This window comes from Camelus ferus, chromosome 30 (assembly GCF_009834535.1).
Source record: "Camelus ferus isolate YT-003-E chromosome 30, BCGSAC_Cfer_1.0, whole genome shotgun sequence".
NCBI classification, from domain to species: domain Eukaryota; kingdom Metazoa; phylum Chordata; class Mammalia; order Artiodactyla; family Camelidae; genus Camelus; species Camelus ferus.
Genome location: NC_045725.1, coordinates 3,224,842 through 3,246,738, shown reverse-complemented (window position 1 = coordinate 3,246,738; position 21,897 = coordinate 3,224,842). Strand labels below are relative to the sequence as shown.

The 21,897-nt window shown below is 50.3% G+C and overlaps 1 long non-coding RNA gene across 1 annotated transcript in view; it reads right to left on the bottom strand.

The window, feature by feature from the left end:
• The window catches only part of LOC116660614, an 89,382-nt gene extending 87,431 nt beyond the window's left edge, over positions 1-1,951 (bottom strand). The window contains exons 1-2 of the long non-coding RNA XR_004316183.1: positions 1,777-1,951; positions 291-465 (exon numbers count right to left, since the gene is read on the bottom strand). This is a non-coding gene — a long non-coding RNA (uncharacterized LOC116660614). The remainder of the gene's footprint in view (positions 1-290; positions 466-1,776) is intronic.
• Between the last annotated feature and the right edge of the window lie 19,946 nt (positions 1,952-21,897).

Genomic DNA, 21,897 nt, shown 5'->3' with positions numbered 1-21,897 from the left:
AGCTTTAGCTTTCCTAAATTCCGAAAACACAGAAAGAAGAATGGCTGGAACAAAGCTGACAGTCTATCAGACTGACGGCTGCCTCTTCACACGGATACACGTATGTCTGTGGATTACATGTGAATTGAGATTCTGTCACATCCAAAAGAAAAAAAAAACTAGACCTCATTACTAATAAAGTGAATTAGGAAAATGTTTCTGGCTCCAAAAGTCTCTGCTTCTTCAAATGAATGTAATTATAAGGGCTATAAACTTTTCCATCATTTCCTTGAACGTGTGCAAGTACGTACCTGGTGAATCTCTTCCAGAGGAAACACGAGCTCTCTTCCTAATGGTACATTTTCTTAATGGCTTTGCTGTTCCTGACTTCATTTCATTGCACGGTTACTTGTTATATCCGACGTGAGTTAATATTGCACTTAAAAGTATGGAAAGGCATTTCTCCAAGACATCAACTCTCTCCACCTGCAGGGGAAGGGAGAGAGAATGAGACTGAGAGGAAGGAAACCCATTGGATCCAAATTTCCTGGGAGCACATTTAAAACTCAAATTGGAGGGAAAAGATGAGAAATAGCAGGCTGCTAGAATAAATAATACCTCTCAAAACGTGGATGAGAAATATCTCCCTGCCATAAAAATGCCATAAAGGTAAATAGGGAAATTAGATACCCACAGTGCTGGACTCAGAGATAAATGCGAGGGGCCCCTAAATGTGCAGCCCCAAGCAGCCCCTCTAGGAGCTGAAAGGAGGCCAACTTAACCATCTCTCCCAAACAGGAGCCCAATGCTGAGAAGTACGTTTTGCAAATATCCTGACAACTGCCAGCCAGCTTCAAAAACACTTTTTTTTTTGCATTAATAATCTGGCTCTGTTGCCCATGACAACTTCACTAATTACATACACATTCACGTAAACCTTACCAAGTGGAAGTCTGACCTTCTAAAAAGGTCCCACCAAATGGAGGAATGCTGTGGGAGGCATCCTTGGGGCCATCTAGACCAACCCGCCCCAGATCTAGAGACGGAGCAGCCAAGGTCGGAGCAGTGCCTTCTTAAGGTCACACCGTCCGTCCCTGTGAAACCCTAAACCTTGTTCAGTTCCTAAAACCAAGGCCTCCTAACCCAGTCCAATCATTGTCCCGTGACAGCATACGGTAATTCTTGTTCGATGGAAACCAGAAACATTTAGAAGGTCCTGGGAGGGTCTTATTTCTTGAATGGAAAGTGAAAACTTGACATGCTTTAGGACTGCTGGTGTACTCTGGACAAGCCGTGTTAAATGATGAGGTGGGAGCAGGGGCTGTGAAAAATCTACGGGTGGGAGGGGAAAGTCGTCGTTGTAGATTTCAAAGCACTTAGAATCCTCATTTTCCTTTCATAGCCTTGGCTCCTTCTTGGATTCTGGGTCCTGTTCAAATGTTAGTTTTACTGGAGTGTTTTATTGAGGCCAAATTAACATCCCAACTGGATTTAATGCTCACCTTGGTTCTGCAAGCTCAGACTCCCAGATGTCGCTTAGGTGTGGAACACGTTTTAACACTGCAGAACCTTTCACACCAGAAAAACACATCAATTTACCAAGAGGAAGGAACCTCAGACTTTTCAATCTTAATCCACCTTGGCCGCTAGGAGGGGATTCTGCCCACCCCCCACCCCACCCCTCCTTCCCTCCCCTTCCCTGCCTGGGGGTTTCCTGGGCATCGGATTGTCCCGAGCATCGGGATGGAGGAGGACCGGGGTCTTTCCTGAATACTCTGATCCCTCAAACAGCGTTACCTGCTTCATGTTCAGCTCCCGAGCAGGAAGAGGGAGATAAATCTTGTTCCCTGTGGGTTGTCACGTCGCCCGGCGAGCTGGGACCTTCCACTGGAAGTCTCTGGGCACTGGAGTGCCAAAACTCGCCAGGGCTGAATACAAGGCTCCAGTTCGTCTTGGCAGACGCGGGGACTTTCTATAGACAAATTAACATTGTTTCATCTCATGTTGACACCGTAATGTCTTTTCAATATACCTGCACTGGCATTCTCACGAAATCATTGCATCCCAATCAACTGAGCAGGGAATTAGCACGCTTACATCAGACTTTCTGACAAGTGTGGGTTATTTCTTCATATCGAAATATCTCATGCTCATTCACCTCTTTGGAGAGAGAAATTCGAGGTGGAGCGCCCTACAAGTCTAAAAGTCTAAAATAGACCTGTTTGATTTTACAATCTAGTTACAATACGTACCAGGCATAGCTATGTTCACATTTGGGTAAATGGATAACTTGTATGAAGTAAATCAAATCTGAGGCTTTCATAGAAAAGAAATTTTCCCATGTGTCAGCATTTTAGAAGTAAGAAATACTTCTGGATTGACATTCCTGAAATTCCACGTTATAGTGATCATTACTGTTGTAATTAATGTTAATGATAATATCTCTTGTTTTTGAACGCGTTCACCCACCTTCTACCATGTATCTCACAGTAAACTGCGGCACGATTTGTTTATTATTGGCTTAAGTTTACAGGAGGAAGACGATGCTAAGAGATGGTGCATGTGGTGTTTAAAATCAGATTAATGGTAGCTGGTAAGAGAGGATGAAATGTCAGTCTTTTACTTCCAAACCATCACACCACAGAGAACGTGGCGGGAAAGCCACACTCAGCGACTCTGCTATTTCTCATTGTTTCCAAAACGAATTTCTAAATCCTTGAGGTTTTGCTTTATTTTTTTTTAATCAGCGTCATTTTGTGATCTAAGAAATAGCTAACCTAAATCATCACGTGTGGGCTACGTGCAGTTAGTTGAATGTTTTAGAAAGGCCCATGCTGGATAATTTTTTTGTGTGTCAAATAATTTTGCTACAGAATGGGATGCTGTGGAAAGACTGTTTGAGTGAAGTCTCAAACTCTAGTGCCACCTGTGTGTGTTGGCCAGGAAACTCCTACGGTTTACTGATTAAGAAAAACGCAAAGCAAACATCCTGGAAACTGTTTTCACCAGTGTGAAATGGCAGAGATGGCTCTTTCGTTTGCCAGCGCAAATATGCGGTTTTAACGTACTTGAAACTAGGGTTTCTCTGTCTGAAATGCCTGATTACTTTCTACTTTCTCCTCATCCACCTTGAATACTTCTACTCACCCTACAAGAGCTTAGCCAAATGCCATCTTTTCTTTTAAGTCTTCCAGATAAAACCGATTAACGTTTTGTGCATCCATTTTCACCGAACACGTTAATATTATACTTAATTCAATTTGTTGATGCTTGCGTCCATGTCAATGTTCCAACCTCTCTGCTCCTCCACAGCAGGAATCACGTTATGATTTTCAGATCTCCAGTGATTAGCACATAGAAATGCTTGTTAAATTTTACAGCTGCCTTCCCAAACAGAATATTACCCTCCCTCCCTTCCAAATGATCTCCCTAGCTGTATACCATGCAGGTAAAAAATTTATTAAGTCAATATATATATCCGAATCAATTCAACAAATACTGATTTCTGCATCTAGTTGGGTGATGCATTGTGACGCACAGACCATCCTTCACCCCACCCTTTGCTAGTAGGATGACTGTGTTTCTGCGACTCAGGAAACAAGATGTTTACCTGTTTTGAAAACAAGTTCATCTGGGTGCAGCTGCAGTTCCAGTATCAGAAATTCCATAGAGAATCTAGGAGGGAGAGGTGAATCCCTGCTTCAAAGATCCTTCCAACCTTAGTTTCTTCTCCAAGCTCAGTTAGTGGTATTTTCTGGAGTTTAAGGTTTTAACAGTCAGGAGGAGAATACGTGTGGGGAACTTGACTTCATTTTGCTTATAACCCCTTTCAGGTCTATTTGCTCTCCTGAGCTGTTAATTCCTCACACATCTGGTAGATCTAACAGGTGTAAAGTTGATAGAATTAATGATATTTTTGTGGTGATTGTACAGGGCTGAGCCTTCTCAAGGTTTGCCATAAATAGCAAAGGGCTGAAAGAAGGATGTTTTTTTCTTTAGGTGCTAGGCTTTTTTGATTATGGACATTAAAAATGAAGGGTTTAGGCCACTGAGAATCACGGACAGTTCTACCTCATTCCAGTGAGATTATTTGTGTGGGCGATGGGTTCGGGGTGTCAGGAAACACCCACAGACCTACATAATCTGCTCATGCTGCACACATGATGGGAAGGGGACTCTTCAGCTGATTTCACACTTGCCCACGTGACATCAGGTGTCGCCTTGTCAATAAACGTCCCCGTCTGGCCCAGCCCACCCACCCGGTGTGGGCAGGACTCTCCCAGCCTCAGGCTCCACCTGCACTAGGACCTGACGCCGCTGGAGGGGAAACGGGGTCCCTAGAGAACGTCCAGCAAAGCCAGGTGACCTGCACTGCCAGCTCGCGGGGGCTGCGGTCATCAGCGACGTGGCCCCTGACGGTTGGCTTTTGCAGAAGGAAGCCCACCGGAGAGTAAAAGAGCCAGGCTCACCTCCAACGCCCCAACCACGTCCTCCGACGGGCCCCCGACCCCAGCGGAAGCGACAGAGCCAGTTTCCGGGGCGGGAGAGCGGCAGTACCCGACGACGGGCCACAGACAGCACATCCAACCTCGCCCGAGCTCCAGTCACCCGCAGGGCCAGGGCCGTTAGGCTTCTCGCCGGCACCGGGCTCTCCATTTTCACGCGTCTGAGCGATAAGCCAGGTTTTCACGTCCCGGAGAGTCGGCAGGGGACGGCGTTTGGCTCTTCCGCGGCGCGAGCTGCGCGGCACGCGCGCCCATAAAACATCTAACGAGAAGCGCGCGTGTAGAGAAAGCGTGAGAAGCCGAGCGTGGGGCGTCAAGCAGGCCGATGCTGCCAGCGCCCTCACAGGGTTTCCTTCAGGAGCCTCGGCTCCTCCCCCACACGGTCCCTGGGCCACGTGCAAACCCAGCCGAACGCCTAGTGCAAGGGCTGGGCTCCATGGTCAGGTATTTAGCGGGAAGAAACAACAAAAATGAGATGAACTGTGGCCAGTCCTCATCTCCATTTTCCCAACTGGGTGTTGCGGGGCGTGTGTCTCAGCGGTTCCCACCTGGCTCGTCTGTGGACCACGTCCTTTCCAGCATTCCGGAGAGAACACACGCTCCTCCTCTCTCCCCGCTGTTTACCCCAAAGCTCATCAGTCTATTTATTGGAAATTCTGAGCATCAAACCGGCTCAGTGGATAAACATGGGTTTGGTGTCAGCTGGTTTGGGCTGAATTCTAAGTGGTAAGTAGGGGTGACGTTTGTCTCTTTGGACCCCTCCTGGACCCCAGCTTCCTTGCAGGTGAGACCAGAAAGGTACCTGGCTGGCATCCCCCTTCTTCTGGCCGCTTCCTGAGCTGCAAGCCGGGTGGTAAGCAGGTCCCGAAGACCGTGAACAGGCACTACACGGGACAATGCTGCCCAGAGCACAGGTCCTTCCATCTGAAGGCTGACAACGCGGGGCCGCTGCGCTGGAACAACCCCTCTGGTGCCTGTTCATTATTCAGATTCTTTGGCGGTGGCGGTTGTTCAGCCAGGAGCCTAGCTGTGTGGGGAACGTGACAGAGAGGCAGGGAGAGGCCAGGTTTGGAAACCATCTCACACCCTACATGGGGACGGGTTGGCAGGGAGATATCTTGGACCTGTAGAGGTAAACAGGGTCTAAATCCTCTGCTCGGGGAAGATAAGTGCTCCGGCTTCTGTAAGCTAAAGGCACATTGCTGAATTTGATTGAAAACTTTGTGATGTGAAGACCAAAAATCACAAGAAGGAGGCAGGCAGCATTTAATCTTCTGTTGGATGACAATCAAGATAGACCGATAGAGACCCTTCCTTCAGATGCACCAGTCAACACTGCAGACGGTGGGTCCCGGCCGGACACAGACACGGCGGAGAGGGCAGGGGTGGGGACCAGGGCATTCCTAGGTTGTCATCCTGCTCGGCTCCCTGCTAAGTAAGCTGAGGTCTGTAATTTACTGCGTTAGGTCCTCAGGCTACAGACCCCGAAACATCCACATCCTTCCCGGTTGAACGTTCTGATCGGGTACGTGTGCTCTCTTCAGCCACAGCCCTTTGTCCATTATGGACAATACACGTGAATCTATCCTAAAAAAGGACTGCAGAGAGTGGTCTGTGGAAGAAATCCCTCTACCTCGAGGAAAACCAAATATTCAGGCAGAGAATTTTCTAGCTAGTCAGTGCTTAAAATTCTTCTCTTCTTTTCTTTTTTTTTCTTTTAATGCACAGGCAGGAACAGACACACAAACACTCACAAAAGAACCAGAGAAATGGCTGTTTTAGCCAAATCACTAGAACACACACCTGCAGTGAATAAAGCAAGACCAGGGTGCACCGAGAGTTCTGGCGACGAGGGTGCACGTATGGGCCAGCGAAGGCCTGGGCGCCCACGGAGCTGCGCCAGCTGCACGGATGTATTGCTGCACGAATCTAAAGGAAATTTGAGGAGGTACCTTTGAACATGGTTTTCTTAATGGATTTTATTTATTAAATAATTCACCAGGCTCCTATTCTGGAAAAATCTCCAACTGCAACAGAAAGAAAGCCAAGACAGAAGAGTGTTTCTAGCAAGGAGGGGCTCTGAAATCCCCTCACTCTGGATTATTAGGTAAAACCACGTTGCACCGCCATTCCTGGTGGAAACTATTCATTTAATTTCCCTCTTTTGTAGATATTTTGTTTTCCTCTAAATGGCAGCGCTGGCTGGGAGAAAAGCAGATTTGGGGTTGTTTCTTTAGAGATTCTTACTGTTTGCCTCCACCTGCTGGGGAGAATCGGGCACTTTTGTTCAGTGCAGCTACGGCACCGCACATGCAGGCACGTCTATTTCCATGTAGACGTTATCGACATGGAAAATAGATGTTTACCTGTAAACATCCCGGGTAAATTAAATAGCGTGCGTCAACCCACCCCAGCATGGTGGCGTCGCGGTATTTTATTCAATGCAGTTGGGATCGAAGATAACTTCCCTTTTTAGAGAAAACAGAGTTTCTGGGGATGTGAGTAACGCAAAGCATTTAGAGAAATTTAGTCAATCAGAGATGAAACATACATCGTGGCTTTCAACTTCGCAATGTCAGCAAACATCTCCACTTCCTGAGCCGCAGTGCGTCATTCGTATCAGCCGTTGCGAAAGAAGCTGTGTATTGGTCTACACGGGATGCCTGTCTGCACAGCCGTACATCCTGACAGGTATCCACGTACCGCAGCACATGTATAAATCCTAACAATTCATGTAACTCACCTGATAGATCAGGGCCCGTTCCAGTCTGCTGTGTAAATTCAAATTTTGGCACCCTTTAAAAAGTGGATTGTGATTGACCCAGTAGACCATAACGGTTCCAAAAGAGCCATTACTGTCTGTTGTGTAAACCCTTCTGGGCGTGGGTTTTATTGACTCTCTGGAGCCATCAGGGCCTGTCCTGTCAGTCCAGCTGCCACGTGTGTGCACCAAATGCTCATGGTAACCACGCCCTGGAAACTGAAGCCATAGTCAGATCACCTTTGTTCTGGTCCAACAAGCCACAGTGCAAAACGGGGCATCTGTACTGCGGGTTCCTTCTCTGCCTCCAGTATCCCATTGCCCTGTGGTTACAAAGAGGCTGGAAATTTGAAATGTGGATAAGAAAGAAAGTAGTCATTTGATTTCAAATTTTAAAAAAAAGAAAAAGAAAAAAGGAAAAGAAGCATGGAGAACACTGAAGACAAGTTTTGCTTTGCATGAAAAATCATCTCGAAGACCGTGTGAGTTTGCCAGCTTCTAGGGGCTAGCAACAGCACAGTAAGGTTTCTCCACTTGGAGCTTTTTGGAATCCAAATGGGATCTTTATTTTATTGTCTACATGCTTATTTTGTGTTTCTCCACCTGCCTGTCCTTTTCTTACATTAAGAAAAATGGACGTGGGACTATTTTGCCAGAAAAGACTTTTAGTTATGTGCACCTTCAGTAAAAACAAAACCCTGCAGGGTAATGGCTTCCATGTTCTTCCTGGATGCTGACAGGTCCAAGTTAAGCTGCTCTCCAGCCCTGGAGGTGTAGACTGTGCGTCTGAGGTGGTGATTGAGCTGTTTGATATTCCAAAACTATGCGAATCAGCGTGGATTCCCAAACTTCAGAGACAGGAAATATTCTAGAAATCAAGCTATGAAGAAACATGCAGGCTGGTGTCACCTACGGGAGACGGAAGGCTGGGTGCCATCAGGAGCACAGCCTCACCTTCCCGCCTGGAGCAGACGGTTGGCACATTTTTGGAGGCAGAGAGACAATGCTTATGGAATGATGATTTCAAAACATATTCAGCAAACAGATCTGCTACACAGACCAATACTCCCTCACATTCTAGGAGAAAGAAAGAACAGAGAGGGAAATGAAGTGCCGGGAACGTGTTTCCTGGGCCCTAGGAGAGCACACGCCTGCGCACACCATGCAATTCCCCTCTGTGACCGCTGTCACTGGTAGCTGAAAACCCTCACATTCAGGGAACAAAGGAGGGTGGAAAAAGCGACCTGGGTGAGCTGGACCTTGATACTCTGCTGGGTCAGATGAATGGACAGAGTGTGGACAGACACAGATCGTAAGGAATCCTGTTGGGATCCTCTTGGGAAAATCCCATTTGTTTTCATGTTGCAAATGCGTGTTGAGCCCTGCGTCGCGCCGCGCACGGGCTCAGGGAGCCAGAGCAAAGCCCTCACTGATGCCGTCAGTAAAGCTGGAGCCACAGAGGCACAGCCACAGTGAACCCCAGACAGCCACCTGCCGTCCTGGGGGATAGTCCATCTGAACTTGTCCTGAGACCTGGCTCTGTCCCCAGAGGCCTCCCAGGGCTCCGGCCAGGAAGCAGCCTTGTCACACAGCAGCCGCCACAAAGGGCTTGAAGGCATACGACTGTGCACCTCGTGAGGGAGCCCCACCCTTCCCGGCATCCACCCGGCCCGTCCAGCCTGCAGCTCGGGCAGGAGAGAGTTAACGCTGGGCAGCTGCCTGGCAGGGACCAGCCGAAGCCCATCAGCTGCCGCAGCATTGATGCATTAACCCTCCAGAACCATCCAGAGACCCTGGCAGAGGACCGCCACCCTGATGCATCTCTGAGTCACTTATTCAGGACACACACACAGAGACACACAGAGACACACATGCACACACCTACATATACACACAGACACACGTACACACATACATACACACATGCACATATACATACATGCACACATACATATACATGCAGACACACGTACACATACATGCATGTACACACATATGCACATAGACACACATACATACATGTACAGACACATGTACGTGTACCCATACACACAATGCACATATGCACACATGCACACATACATATATGTACACACATATACATATAAACACAGACACACACACATACGGCTCCTTTTGCCTCATGATCCCTGTGCCTCTTGCCCTGATCTGAATACGAAGTCCTCCTTCCAAACGCAGTGTTTTCTTCTAACGGCTATTTTTGTAACATCATGCCATGTTGCTGCCTTTTTTAAAAAAATAGTTGCACACACACAGACACACGAGCGTGACGACCTCATATGCTGGTGATCCTGCTCCTTGCCAAGGGAATCCCTGGGTAAACACTGCAGTGGGAGAGAACACACCCTCAGGCTTTGCAGGTCTGGTGGCCGGGGTGAGGTCATGGCGGGGCCTCAGGGACAGGTTCTCAGCTGGTCGCCTGCCGGGCCCCAGCCCGCCCCGTATGCACACTGCGCTCCCAGCTCAACAGGGTCAATGTTTACTCACCTGTTTACCAACAGAACACAGAATTCCACTGTGCTGTCACTTCCAAAGAAGGGGGTAGAAACTAATTCTTTGAAATAAAAAAGAACTCCAGGAGAATTAACATTTTTTAAGGTCCCCTTTCTTACCCTGCTTTTTAATTGAATTCGGGTCTGGCTCGCATACAAGGAAACCGGCACCAAAGCTGGGGTTGGGGTTCCTTCCCGGACAGCCAAGTAAGAGAGTTACAGACCCGGAAACAAAGCAGGAGAGCCCGAAGCCGGGCACCATCACACTCGCGTGCCAGGGGCTGTGCGCCCAGGGCGCCCCCTGCCGCCCGCACCCCCGTCAGCACAGTACCGCCGCGTGTGTTCTCTCCGTCAATGAATCATATTTCTAGCGCTGCGCTAGTTACAGGGGCAGCAATGCGTCGAGTGAGAAGTCTACGCCCATCGCTGCTCCGGGAACGGCTGGGCTCCGTCCTGCTCTCCGGTGGTGAAGCCGTCCGGCCACATCACGCCTTCAGTTTCAGTGTCAGACACGGCGTGCGTCTTCCGAGGCCAGAGGGGCACCGTCCCTTCAGCTACGTATTCCAGGCCCGAAGGCCGAGTCTGACAGAAGCTGAAGCTTGACGGGAAGGACCCCGGCGGCCGCGGGACAGGGAGGGCCCCTGGGTGGCGCTCGCGTGCTGAACCCGCGGCCCCGGACCGCAGGCGCCGAAGGCGGGCGCGGAGCCCGCGTGCGGACGGCAGGACGGCCCCGCCGCACGGCCACTCGGTCCCTGCAGACTTGGCACTTGGCGCGGCCGGGCCGGCGCCGCCCCACGCGGGACGGGATCCACTAAAACCAGTTGAACAAGGAGGGCGTTCCGGCCCCGCGGGCCCCTCCACGGTGCGCAGGGAGCTGAGGCGCGCCCCGCCTTCCTCTCTCAGGCCTGCGTTTTCAGGCTCTGGTCAGAAGGCGTCTCCTGAATGACGGATGCAGAGCGCAGAGCCAGGACTTCCGGTTTAAAAGAGGAGAAACACTTGAGATCTTAGAAGAAGAATCTTGATCTTCCTCTTGGATCGGTATCGGTGAGCGTTAAGGCCTCAAGGCACGCGGAGTGTCTTGTCGAAAGCGGAGTGTCTCCTGGGCGGCCCCGTGATGCCTGTTTGGGATGAAGCTGCCCCTCTAACCGGATAGGGGTGGGGGGAGCTCTCAGCGGGATGGAGACCCCCTCCCGCACGGCTCAGACGGCCACTCAGGGCACCACGAGCGCACATCACAGCTCAGAAAGAAGGAAAACCAGCCCTGTTTCTGAAATCCTGTGCATTCTGCGGGGGCCAGCTGGAGCAGGGGAGGGAGGGAGGCAGAGCCAGGCACTCATCACAAAACCGTGGGAATTACACTCACATCCACGCTTGCTGCTGCTGGGACCCAGGGAACCTAGCGTGGCTGTTAACCCTGACCCCACAGAGCACAGCAATGAAGGGGTCACCGAGGGCTGGCAAGTGGGAGCAGGAAGAGGGAGCCCCAGTCACAGCCAGGGAGCCTCGAAGGGCCGCTCCGTGTCACGGGCATCCATATTTTAAGTTCATTTACTGTCTTGCTGGAATCAAAAGGGGGCGGGGTGACCTTCGAAACAGCCTGCCCCGCACAAGACGAAGGATCTTGACCCTTTCCAAGGCTGATGGAATTTTTAAGGACCTCTACTCTAAGGTGAAGTAGAGACGCTCTACCCAGGGCTCCGTGGAGGTGGGGGTCTCAGATGTGGCCCCACGCGGATGTCCGGGCGGATGCCTGTCAGCCAGCACTCCTGGGAGGACCACGGACAGCATCATTTATGACTTATTGTGTAACAACACAGGCCTTATAAACTGAAAAAATGTCTTCAAAGATGTTGCACGTAAACATTTCTGGGGACCAAACAAGAGTCCAGGAGAGGCTGGGGCAGGGAGAATCACTCTGGCTCTGAGTGCGTCTCCTTTCTTAGGGTATCTACGATATGCCCGGATTCTAGGAACGGGGGTGGATAAAAACAGGCAGAAAAGGGAAGGGGAGGTGCAGGGGGAGCAGGCAGACCCCCGACCAGTCCTCTGGCCAGGGCAGAAGTCGCTGACTTCAGGGAGAGATTCCAAACTTTCCTCCACGGTTTTCTCTCCAGCCTTCAAAACGGGCTAATTATCTCCCTCATTGCTTCCTTAAATGAAGATCCCAAACCCCTTCTCCCTGTACCCGAACGTCTAAATGAAGCCAGCGGTCAAACGGTACAATTTATAACACCTCTGCTCAAAATCTGTGCGCCTTCTCCCCGCTTTTAACCTGAATCTCTAACCTATTTTCAACGTGCCATCCCCCCCACCCCCCCATCAGGAGAAGGGGTCCTTTTTTCTCTTTCTGTCTCCTTCCCGCACAGATGAACTTTCCAGGCAACCGTGTGCTCATCCCAGCTGACCCCCTGCCGGGAGTAATTGTCTCGAGGAGAATAGGGAATCTCAGAGCCTTTGTGGAAGGGAGCAGAGAAGACAGACATTATTATGATTTTGAATTCGAAGCCCTCGTCTTTTCTTTCTTTCCTTTTATTTTTTTCCCCCAGATCTAACAGCTGTTTCCCATCACAACTGGTGTTTGAAAGACACCGCAAAACTGAGTGTATCAGTATCACAATTAGTTCCACAGGCGGCTAATAACTTACTTGCCGTCCACGCCTGATTTCATCAGGACTGCTCTGATTTATGGTTGTTTGTCCTGGTGGCTGCTTCCCCCGGCCAGTCCCATGGGGAGGGGCCCGCGGGCCGGCCAGCGCGCCCCGTGGGTCGCTGGTGGTGGACCAGCCCCTGGGAGGAGGACCTCGCGCCCGGGGGCTCTGCGGCCATGGCAGCCAGCATCCCACCCCTCCGCCCGCCCCGCTCCCTCCGCACTCTTCAAGGTCAAAGATACTTCCAAGCTTCACGTTAGTTCAGACACGAAAGCACCGTGCTTTGGCGGGGAGGCTGCCGTCAATGGTGCCAAATTACGCGTGTCCAGTTTTTGCGATGTGATCTACTACCGTTCATTAGGGATGGAGCCGAGACCAGCGACTCATTTTTCTCGGGCCAGCGAGCAGGTCCGCAGGGAGCCCCCGCGCCGAGAGGCTGACCCGTCCTCTGCTCACTCAGCAGCTCTGCTCTTTGGAATTTTTGAGGGGTGGGGAATGAAAAATTTTTATGCAAAACAGCAGCAGTGGGCCTTGAACACAAGGGGAAAGGATTCAATCTTGCACAGATGGAGCGCGGGAGTCTAGCAAGGCCAGGGACAACTCTGACACCTCAAAGCCTGCGTGCCAACAGGCCAGCCCCCGCTGGGCCATAAGGGCACACATACGTACAGGGCAAGGGACGAGTCACACTCTGGAATTTTGGAATTCGTGTTGACTTGGACAGAGCACCTCGAGCAGACCACGCAGCCATGCCAACAGGTCAGGGCCTCCCTCAGAATGGCAAACACGTGGGAGATTTGGGCGAAGAGCGAGGAAAGTCCATGCACCACACCTAAAGCAGCACCTTCCTGCGTCTACGTGGCCAGGATCGAACAAAGGAGACTCGAGAAAGCCAGTGAAATAGGTTGGTGGTGACATAACTAGGGAACAGAGGAGCCAGCCCAGACCAGCCAGCTCTGCACCCATCTCGTCACTTGCGGTGGAGGGGCATGAAGACATCAGGGCAGAGGGGACACGTGGGGAGGCCCGGAGGAGGCTGGTCTGGCCCCAGGTAAGCCAGCTGGGGCTCTGTAAGCCCCCACCTTCTCTCCCTTTCCCCACAGGTAGGCCCCTCCCCAGTCCTTCAATTCTGGGGGACTAAATGTCCTGGCCCACAAAGTTCCCAGGCTGCCAGCCCAGCCGGGACCAGAACAAGCGGGGCTTCTCCAGGCCCCAAGGAGTGGTCACCACCAACCCCCACCACTGTCACCTTCCAAAAAGCCTTCTTCCTTAAAAAAAATTGAAAATAGAGTTACCCTATGATCCAGCAATCCCACTTCTGGGCATACATCCAGAGAAAACTCTAATTAGAAAAGATACACACCCCCCAATGTGCACAGCAGCACTATTCACAACAGCCAAGACACAGTACAACTTAAATTCCAAAGTCAACAGAGGATTGGACAAAGAAGTCGTGGTATATGTATACAATGGAATATTACTCAGCCACAAAAAAGAATGAAATAATGCCATTTGCAGCAACATGGATGGACCTGGAGATCATCATTGTAAGTGAAGTAAGCCAGACAGAGAAATACAAATATCATATGATATTCCTTATGTGTGGAATCTAAAAAAAAGGACACAAATGAACTTATTTATAAAACAGAAATAGACCCATAGACATAGAAAACAAACTTTCTACTTTTCCCAAAGGGGAAAGCAGGTGGAGGAGAGAGAACTTAGGAGTTTGGGATTAGCAGATACAAACTACTGTATCTAAAATATGTAAACAACAAGGACCTACTCTAGAGCACAGGGAACTATATTCAATATCTTGTAATAGCCTATAATGAAAAAAGAATATACACACACACACACACATATATATATATAAAATCTCACAATGCTGCACACCAGAATCTAACACAACATTGTCAATCAACTACATTTCAATTAAAAAGCCCTCTGATTCCAGCATGGCCACCCCCACTCTAGACAAGGTCCAACTGGCACAAAGGTAGAACAGCACAGGCCCTCACACCCTGGGATGAGCCTGAAATAGCCACTTCACCCCCGACCACGGAGGATGCCCGCTATCTTACAGATTAAAAGAAAATAATAAAACCTCCTGAAATTGTGCCCTCAGGTGGTGACAGCCCTCCAGCAGGTACACAACGATCTTTGATGTTCACAAGCTTGGCAGCCACAAACTCGAAGAAGCAAAATCCTGAGCCAACAGCATCATCAAATCTGTTTGCAATTACCGGAAAAAAAAAGGCGGGGGAAAGATCTGAAAGATCGGTCCTCACAGTGTTAAACGGTACCCGTTGGTTTTATATCTGTGCAGCTGATTATCCCAGATTTGGGGAGAAAATATAACAGAAGCCAGTGAAGACTTTATTCCCCATTTGTTCTGAGTCTTTGTTTGTTGGCGTTACTTTTGTGGAGAGAGTCCTGAGACTGCAACGCTGGCTGTTGCCTTGTGTTTTTGGAGGGTGGCTGAGCAGGAAGAAGCCTCACGCAGTCCTCCCTGTACACAAACTATTTACAGAGAGAAAAACCAAACGGCCGTTAAATGCCAAAAACGATGGAAGCTTGAGGTGGTGCTCGTGGGCAAGATGGCTGCATTTTTCTGTGTATTTTTTTTCCTGCATATGCCAAAGAGAGGCCAAGTTTGGGAGCGTCGGGAAAGCGCTGGGGTGGGGCTTCTGGTCGGTGCCTGAAGCCAACGAGGAGGAGAAGAGAGAGGGAAGTGACAGTCCGTCCATCTCACTCAGCATGTGTGTGTGTTCTCTTAACCAAAAAAAAAGAAAAAAAAAACTGTTTACAAAATGGAGTGTCGGGAACATTGTGTAAAAGAACACTTATCTGGGAGACTTTGATCTTTGGCTGAAGCACCATTAGGACCTTGAAAGGATGATGGCTCTGCAGTGTGGGCGGAGAGGAGGAAGGGAGTTTTCCCAGGGAACAAAAAAGAGCTTATTGCATTGCCTCCTGGTTGCATTTAAGACAGAACTCCTGTGCAATCCCACGGGACAAGCTGGAGGGGGCCCAGCAGCCAGTCACCCGGCCGCCCAGGCCCTCAGCTCCCAGCCTGCGGTTGGCCCTGCCCTCTGGGTGAGAGACACGTTTAGTGCAGCAGAGGGAAAGCAGGCCTGGTGCCGTGAGCTACAGCCAGACACACCCCAACTCTGCACCCTGCCAAGAGAGCCCCTCCCGACTGTTCTTGTTATAAGGAGATCGGGAAATTAGAGCCTTTGAATTTCCAGAGATTTTCTGTTTCATATGGATCTGACAAAACAGGCACAGAAAGAAGAGAAAAAGAAGGGAGAGAGAAAGCAAGGAGGGGGAGGAGGGACGGGGAGGAGGAGAGAGGAGGGAAGGGAGGAGGGAGGAGGGAGGAGAGAGGAGGGGGAGGGAGAGTGAGGGGGAGGGGAGGGAAGAAACACTTTCATATTATTAGGATTTCCACAAACACATTTATTCTTTATTTTTCACCTGTAAAGAAACAAGCCAAGCCATCCCTAAAAAGGAAATTTTAGTTTGTACTATGAATGTTCCGGCTGGGAAGTTTCAAGTAAGAATAATTCAGGGACTGCACAGAAGAATTCACAGGAGGGTTTGGGCCAGTTCAGAGGAGCTCACAGCGCACAGAGACCTTCCGAGCTTCCGAGTAAGCTTCTTTTTCAGGACACGATGCAAGTGGCCCTCGTATGCACGGCTAGCATCACCCTAACCGGACTTGGAGGACCAGCGTGCACTTGGACCTGAGTCCTTCCGCTGTTGCAGATTACATTGCCCAGTAAGACATGCTGGATTACGCTCTTTGGGAAAGTGGTTCCATCACGAAACATCTGTCAGGTCCTCGCCCATCAACCTGCTTCACGGAGCATCCCAACGTCTTGAGAAACCTCCACCCCCTGGAGAAGGTCCAGGCCACTGGGCAAGATCAGAGGTTCAGTACGAGCTCCGTGACATAACGGAAGAGCGTTTGCTAAGCACCTACTACTGTAGGTCAAAGGGGGTTAACCTCAGAGACCCATGGAAACACAGGGCATAGTCCCTGCCCAGAAAGCTAAGCAAAGAACATTGTAGGTAGAGGAACCAAACAACTCTCGTGAGCCATGAGTGGAAGAAATAAGCCTGCATGACAAACTGCGCTGTGGCGCGTAGAATCACAGCGGGAGCCCTCGGTGCCCGTCGCAGGTGAAGTAATGATCGGGGTCGTGCCGGGCACCTTGAATGATGAGAAAGTCCAGGTCGGCAGGCGGCCAAGCCCTGGGCTCTCTCTGTCCACACTCACAGATCTAAGACCTGAGTACACACACCCAGGAAAATGAGGAGCCACTGAGGACATGAACTCAGAAAGCCACCTGGCACAGCTGGAGGGGACACAGTCTGACCTGGAGGAAAATGGATGCATTTCCCTTCTGTCATCGACCACAATGGGAATTCTAGCATCTTCCCCCTCCTGCCTCAAAGATGCGGTGTAAACAGAAAGTGACAAACAGTTGCTATATTAGCATCTCTTTGCATCCTACAAGAAGGCAGGCTCCCCCACTGGTCTGAGCATCTCCAAATGGGACAGCGTGGGCAGTCATTTCAGCACAAGCCGAAGCGAGGCCACCCAAGGCCCAGCAGCTACAGGGAACCAAGGGCTTGAGTGTGGTCTTTGTGTCCCAATCCCTGACGACACTCCTTCATCAACCATTCTTACACTTGAACAAGAGTTCAAACAACTCACATCCTAAGTTGTTACTTTTGAATAACGATGCTCTGAGCATCTGCTCGGCAGCACCTCACACACTTTACCCCACTCAGCCTGGCGTCATGTGGTCCAGGGGGCAGTGCTGTCCCCTCCGACAAAGGAAGAAATTAAGGTGCAGAATTTTCAGCCCGTCACCCAAAACTGCACATGCAGAAAGGAGCCGTAATTCAAAGGCAGGCCTCTCAGCCCCAGAGCCCAACGCTCTTCCCGCTGCCCGGAACACCCCACGCCCCGAGGACGTGCAGCTCTGCCCGGAGGACCCGGGCAGCCACGGCTGCACCAGCTGGGCGCCGGTGGGCAGCCTGCGCAGAATCCCCCAGGTTCCTCATCTGTGGAATGGGGACACGAATGCTACCTACCTAAAGCAGCGTGCGTATTAGATGAAAATGCTAAAATTTAACTTTTTAATACAAACTAAATTAAATTAAAGTCTATTTAATTTAGTTGATTTGATTAATTTAGATTAATTAAATTGCGTTAAAGTCAAATTAAGCTGCTATTAAAATACGACTTACGTAAAGCTGTGTGGGAATCAAAGGTAACACGTGCGGGTCTCGGGACAGTGCCTGCCTGTTTCCTTCCTTTACGGCACTCGTGGGCCCTGGCGTCATTGCCACCGTCACCACTGTCATCATTTCCATGAGTATTTTGCTCGTAGCCAGGAGAACACACGCATGTGCCCACCTTGGGGCTGAAGACTGTGTAGCTCACAGGCAGCCATCCAGAAGGACAGGATTCGGTAAGCATTTCCGACAATGTCCTATGAATTCAACATACAGTTCATACGTGTGAGTATTTAGCACAATGATCAAAGTTTATCATCTGTCGTCACAACTGCGAGCAGTGTTTCATCTCCAGCAATTCGCCCATTTCCCAGGCCGCCACGCTCCCCCTGTGGCTTTCACCCAGAGCGCCCCTGAGCGCCCCTTCTTTTAAAATCTGACCGAGCCCAGAGCCTGATAAATTCATAATCAACTCAAATAAATACACAAAAAACTACAAAAGGCTTTTTAGGTTCAAAGATACCCTGAGAAATGTCCGAGCATGTGTCCAGGACCCCGCCCCTCCCTGGCCCTCCCCACCCTGCAGCCGAAAATCCACGTCCTGCTAGTTCTGCCTCCAGAACGAAGGAATTGACCGGGAATCGATCAACGACTCGCCAAGGGCGGGAGGCGGAAAGCGTCTGGACAGAATCCGACTCAGACCCCGTTCTTCTGATTCCACGTGTTGTGGTCTCTAATCGAACACAAATTCTCCCCAGACTTAGTTAATTTAAAGATCTGTAAAATGAGAATACAAGTGACATATTTATTGGGGGAAAAAAATCCTCCTGTAAGTGGATGGTGCCCTTCAAACCCGCGAAGGATGTCCCGGATCGTGGACGCTTCTGCTCCATCCTGGGGCGAGTCGCTCACTATGGGTTTAGACGCGGGAAGCACCAGCCCCGCTCCCGCACCCTGTGCCTCACCTCCAATAAAGGTGCTCAGGAACCGTGTCCACAGGAAGTAAAGGCACCGCCTGGTCCTGGAGCAGGACGTGCGGGGACACCTGAGGACACTGAGTGGTGCGGTGACACCTTGTGGCCGGAGCCGGCAGCAGCCCCTCCTCACACCGCAGCCAAGACGTTTCTCAGACAGGAGCAAGGGGACAGCTGGGCTCTGAGAACAGCTGCCAGGACCCCTCCTGCACCCACTCGAATGTCCCCTCTCTGCCCCCAGCTGAGCCTCACATCCCCCAATCTGCCAGGTTCTCTCCCTCCAAAAGCCTGAGAACCAGGGAAATGATTTGTTTGCTGTTCCATCACAGTTGTACTTTTGGTTAAGTTCATGCAAAGAGACTCTTGTTCAGTGTAGCTGTCCGTAACGTCTGTGAACCCTGGACCCTGTCAGGAGAACACAAGAGGACGAGCCAGAATGATGCTTTAGACGGCGCGTCCTCAGTGCTCCCGGGGAACTGGATTCCCCAGGCACACAGTGACTCGGGGACAGTGGGACACTGAGGAATGAAACGTGTCCCTGGGTATGTGCATTCATGGTTTTTTGTCAGGTCTCTTCCCTTTACTCACATGTTATTAAAATGATTTTGAGACGTTTTAAAAACAGTAGATTCTGGGTCTGGATAATTTTTGAGTCATGGATACTCAGAAGAACATCCCATTAGTTAATTAGAGCAAATGCAATCATGCATTTCTTTGAAAGAAACCACATTTCACGTCCCAAGCCCACCAAGATGCTGAACACAAGTGAGGCTGCTCCACGCGAGCACACACCGTCCCCTCCGTCTGAGCTACGGGACATGCCGCGCTGGCGTCCGTCACCTCCAAGGACAGCTATTTGAGCACAGCATCCTGACCGCGCCCACTTTACCGTCCCCAGCATCTTCATAACTATTGTCTAATTCACCTTCAGGACAAGTTCTCTTTCTCTCAAGGTACGAAATGGATGTATTTCCATACCCAGTTTTTTTTAATAGAATAAATTGAAAAAAGAAATTATTTCCCAAGGTAGACACCGAGTGGTCTCCTAAGAACGAGTAGAGCCCTCTCCCCTCTGGCTGGGGTTGGCACCTCCCTTGCCGCCAATAAATTCAAATTCTCTCTCTATGCGGCCTGAGGGTAACCCTGCCACCACTATTTGGCAAGAGTGGTCGACTCTGGATGCAGAAAAGCATGAATGGGCGCTTCTCCAGAGAAGGGCACACAGAGCTCCAAGAGGAGGCGTCCATCCTGTGCTGGTTGCCGTGGTCCTGGCTGCAGACTGCACGACAGGGAAAAGGGGTCACACCCTGGCCTGGGCAAAAAGCACTCCTGCCGCGGTGCCCTACACAGACTGCCCGGCCATCTAGCTCAGCTTCTGGGGGTGTGCAGCACGGCGACCGCGTCGGGGAGAGGCATGGCCGGGGCTGCGCGGGGCTGCGCCCTCCTGCGACACTGCTCCCTCCACGGCCAGCCTCAGGTGCCGGCTCCCCACCGGAGGATAAAAGGAAATTGGACAGTATCTCCAGGGCATTCCTTCCTATTCAAGTTTCAAAAGACAGGGAGAAACAACAGGGCAGGGATAGGGAGAAGCTTGGCTCCTTCCCGCTGGAAGACCTTCAGGGAACGGCCAGGGGTCTGGAATCTGCGCGTGCAAGTATGCTGCGTCGAAGCCCCGCCGTGTCCCCCGTGTCACACGGCAAGATGTGCCCGGTGGCACCCAAAGTAGACATTTAGTGCTTCTACAGTTACTGTTTGACAACCTCTAGGCAAGAAGAGTTGGGCATTTAATTGATGGGCTCGCTTTTACCTGATTATGTGGTCATTTTGTCACAGCACCTCAATAAATTCTAATCCACAGCCACACAAGAAATTCCAAAAATACTTCAAATATGTTGGTGACTTACCCACGCGTTCTACGCCCACGCCGCCATCCTGTGGTCCTGACACACTAGCTGCCCAAACTGGTATTGCCACTTGCTTTTTGCCAGGAACTCAAGGGACCGGGAGGTTGACAGGAACATTTTAGGAGTGCTGTCAGACAAGCTTTATAGCTTTGACCTCAGCTGCTTTGTATATTTACAACAGACAGTGAAGTTTGTTGGTGGTTTAATTTCTTCGACTCCTCGGATGTGAATTTGCTGATAACCTGGAACTGCTCGCTCGGATGGAGGGCCCTGAGAAGTGCACGACGGGGCTCCTCCCCAGGTACCGCTCACAACGGCGTCCAGGTGTTCAGCTTGAAGTGCAGGACAACTGTGCAGACAAGAATCCCTCCTGGAAACAGAGTATTTATTTTTCTAACTAAAAGGATGAATTTCAGGTATCAGCTGAGTAATCTGCTGATAGCTAACTAATCAAACATTATGAAGAAAGAGGTTTCAATAAATTATTTGAATGTCTCTCTTCTGCTCTCCATTCCAAGCAAGATGGCAACTCAAGAAAAATAAGGTTTAATTCATAGGCACCCAAATCATCTGCTCTTTTCAGTTTACTGGTGTCACTGACTCAGCCTCTGCTCCAAGGAGGAGAGTGAACGGGTGTCACCAAGTCCAGGCTCCTTCTGCTCGCCCCACAGCAGGCCAGTAACTTGGGAGATGAGGTGTTGGGGCAAGGAATAATGACTTTATTCGGAAAGCCGGCAGACTGAGAAAATGGGGGACTAATGTCCTAGAGAACCATCTTCCTCAAGTCAGAATTCAGGCTCTTTTTATGCTAAAAAGGGGGAGGGGTGTGGTTGGTTGCTGCAAACTTCTTGTCAAAATCCTTTGTTCTTGCAGCTGTCCATGTAGGTCATTTCGCAGTGTCCTTGTAAACCTCCAGCAAGATGAATGTTACTCTCTGTTCTGCAACTTTTTATCTCTGTGTGAATGGGAAAGAGTTCTCCCCTCACAGGTCAGAGCCTTGAGAATGGGCTGTCCTGTATATTTCAGGCTCTAGGCAACATTCTCTTACAAAAGGTGCAGAACCAGTGGGACTCAGCCCGGGAAACAGAGCCCAGGGTTAGAGCCAAAGGAACAGATCCAACGTGGAGTCAGATTTGTTCTCTCTGTTACACAGGGCGCTAAAATGCTGACCAAAATTGAGAGGATACAGTCATCGCCCTTAACAGGCTTAAAATCAAGAAGAAGACACTAAACACATGGGGATTTAAGTAGGACTGGCAGTGCAGAGTGGGCATGGCCGGGGAGCAGAGCACGGAACACACCACCACCACCCAGCCCGAAATGCAGCCCTTCGGAGGACCGGAGAACTAACCCCCCACCC